The sequence below is a fragment of the Saccostrea cucullata genome, unplaced genomic scaffold, assembly GCF_032062105.1.
Source record: "Saccostrea cucullata isolate Sc308-1 unplaced genomic scaffold, CSIRO_AGI_Scuc_v1 ctg757, whole genome shotgun sequence".
NCBI classification, from domain to species: Eukaryota; Metazoa; Mollusca; class Bivalvia; order Ostreida; family Ostreidae; genus Saccostrea; species Saccostrea cuccullata.
The window spans coordinates 4,321-7,607 of NW_026920410.1; positions in this window are offsets into that span (position 1 = coordinate 4,321).

The following is a 3,287-nucleotide window of genomic DNA, read 5'->3' on the forward strand; positions in this document are numbered from 1 at the left end:
GCCTGAACGCATAGCAAATTAACTTTTACTAACGTGTGTAGATTTACTTATATGTAAATTTGCACACATAAGCAAATTTTCATCTTATGAATGGGGTATTAGACAGAATGGAGATCTCTCATCCGTCAATGGACGTCGTGCATGTCTTTCAGTATTTCGTTGAACGTAAAAAAGCAGAAGTTTGACAGAAAGATTTTTGACGATCTGACTCTAGTTCATCCATTTTGATGGAAAAAAGCGCCAAAACCGATTTAGCACTGCTTTTATCAAATTTAGAGCAACATGTGTCGTACTTAGTTAACAACAAGATGTCAAGTGAGAGAGATATACATAGAGGAGAAAAGCGTTTTAAAAAAATCGACGTGGTAGCTTTAACTCCTTTAAGTTTGGCCTGTTGATATGAACTTACACAGGACCTGTTACAATGTTCTTCAAGTTCATTGTATTCTCAGCTTTTTTTTGGGGTCTCTTTTTAGACAGTCAGTGACAGGCATTTTAAGGAATTAGAATTTAAAAGAAATAAAATAAAAAGATCATCTTTCTCCAAGACAATATTACTACCTGTATTGATATACCATCAGTGTGTGTTCCGTGTGCCATCCTATAAATAGATTTGAGGTTAATCGTTTAAAAATTTTAAGACTGTGTTCTTAATTTATAATCAATTGCAATTATTAAACATTTTATTGATGTTGATACCTGAGCGACACGGACGACTTCCTGATGTTACTTATTCTACTGACAGCATCAGTATGCCAGTGTTGATTATGAGGAAGCTGTTGTAAACTGCAGTCATCCAGTAAGTAGTCCACAGAAGGTGTTACTTGTAGGAATAACTTCACACATGATAAAATCAAAAATTATATAAATTTATGAAATATAATTTTTGTTTGTTTTAATACCGACCTATTTTAATATTTCTTTAACGCTGAATATAAGTTAACATATTCATGTTTTTTCATTTATTTATTTTATATAAAAATTACTTGATATAAAGCAAAAGTCGGTTCTATGTGTAGTCGGCAATGCAAATAATATTTAGATAACCACCGTCTCTTGCAACAAGTCCCATTTAATCAATTTTGTATTGATTTCATAATTAATTTTTACCTGCTGGTACAAAGAAATCGCCGCTAATTTCTTTCTCGTTTCTTGATGGGGAAGAAATGGGCTGCCTTTAAATGAAAATATAACAATGATCAAACTATATTTATCTGCTTGAATAAACCATACTCAACAAAATTGGAAGTACCGGTACAAAAGCTAACTAAAGTGGTTGTTGAAATGACCTTGCCAGCCAAATAATCTATCACTGAGTCGTTTTTTGTTAACAAAATTAAAACATTTTTTTTCTTAAAAGTTCAGAATTTTTGTCTGTCATACCAATGCTTCATGATTTGGATGTGACAGATCAACAGGGTCTCTTGCCTTTAGACAGTCAGTGTTTTAATTTCATGTTCAATTAATTGTATTACTTATGGATTTTTTAGTATAATCTCGTAATCGTCAAGTTATATGTTCGTAATCTTCAAAAAATCATTGCACCTTTTAAAACTTTATCCCATCTCTGGAATTTAAATTGCTCCTGTATTAATATACCTGTTCAGTGTGTGTTCCGTGTGCCTTTCCTATAAATAGATTATGAGGTTAATCTGGTTTAAAAATCTCTTAAACTCTGTGACATTACTTTTTAAAATGAAAAATTGCAATTATTAAACATTTTATTAAAGTATTGTTGCAGAAAATACCAAAAGAAGCAAAATGAACTTGATTCTAAACACATTTTTTTTCTCAAAAATGTCAATGTAAAACGGAATGTCTAAGACGAGTGTAAAAATCATAATTTATTTCCTATTTGTTGATTATGAGGAAGCTGTTGTAAATCTAATGAACAATACAAATCCACAAACATAAACATCTCAACCCAGAAGGCTCGGTTACTTGTAGGAATAACTTCACACTGGTTGTACCTATTGAAAGGGCCAAAAATTATATTAAATTTATGAAATATAATTTTTGTTTGTTTTAATACCGACCTATTTTAATATTTCTTTAACGCTGAATATAAGTTAACATATTCATGTTTTTTCATTTATTTATTTTATATAAAAATTACTTGATATAAAGCAAAAGTCGGTTCTATGTGTAGTCGGCAATGCAATTGCAAATAATATTTAGATAACCACCGTCTCTTGCAACAAGTCCCATTTAATCAATTTTGTATTGATTTCATAATTAATTTTTACCTTCTAGGTACTAAAGAAATTGCATACATGCTAATTTTCTCTCCATCCGAACATAAAAGTTTTACTTGATGGGGAAGCACAGCAGTCTTTATTCTGTGAAGTCTGCCTTTAAATGAAAATATAACAATGATCAAACTATATTTATCTGCTTGAATAAACCATACTCAACAAAATTGGAAGTACCGGTACAAAAGCTAACTAAAGTGGTTGTTGAAATGACTTTGCCAGCCAAATAATCTATCACTGAGTCGTTTTTGGTTCACAAATTTAAAACATTTTTTTATGCTTAAAATGACTACAGAATTTTCTGTCTGTCATACCAATGTCTAGAACTCATGATTACGGTGGATGTGACAGATCAACAGGGATTACTTGTGCCTCCTTGGCACCTGATCCCACCTCTGCAATTCACGGCCCTCCGTTTTAATTTCATGTTCAATTAATTGTATTACTTATGGATTTTTTAGTATAACACTTACTCTTTATTTCAACTTGTCAAGTTATATGTTCGTGATATCTTCAAAAATCATCCGCGCAAACCCAGTTTTAAAACTTTACTCTCAAAGTCATTCTGGAATTTGCAGCATCCACATTGCTGGCAACAAAGTTTAATTCCTGTTCACATAATTCTAATATAGTACTCGTAGGTTTTTGACACTTAGATCCTTTTATCGTTATGTTTTTCAATAATTGCATATATGGACGTATCTACTCTTATAAATTTGTAATAAATACAATATATTTTTTAAAAAAAAAAAATGCACAACTGTGTTTATTCATGGGCATTTTATTGTAAAGTATTGCATCGTGCAGAAAATACCAAAAGAAGCAAAATGAACTTGATTCTAAACACATTTTTTTTCTCAAAAATGTCAATTAACAACAATAATTTCCAACGGAATATCTATGAGCTTGAGATAAAAGTAAAAATCATAATTTATTTCCTATTTGTATTTTGCATGAAAAAGACGTTGATGTTCTAACAACCAACTATATGATAAACGTGATGACTTTAACTTTCTAATGAACAATACAGGCGTC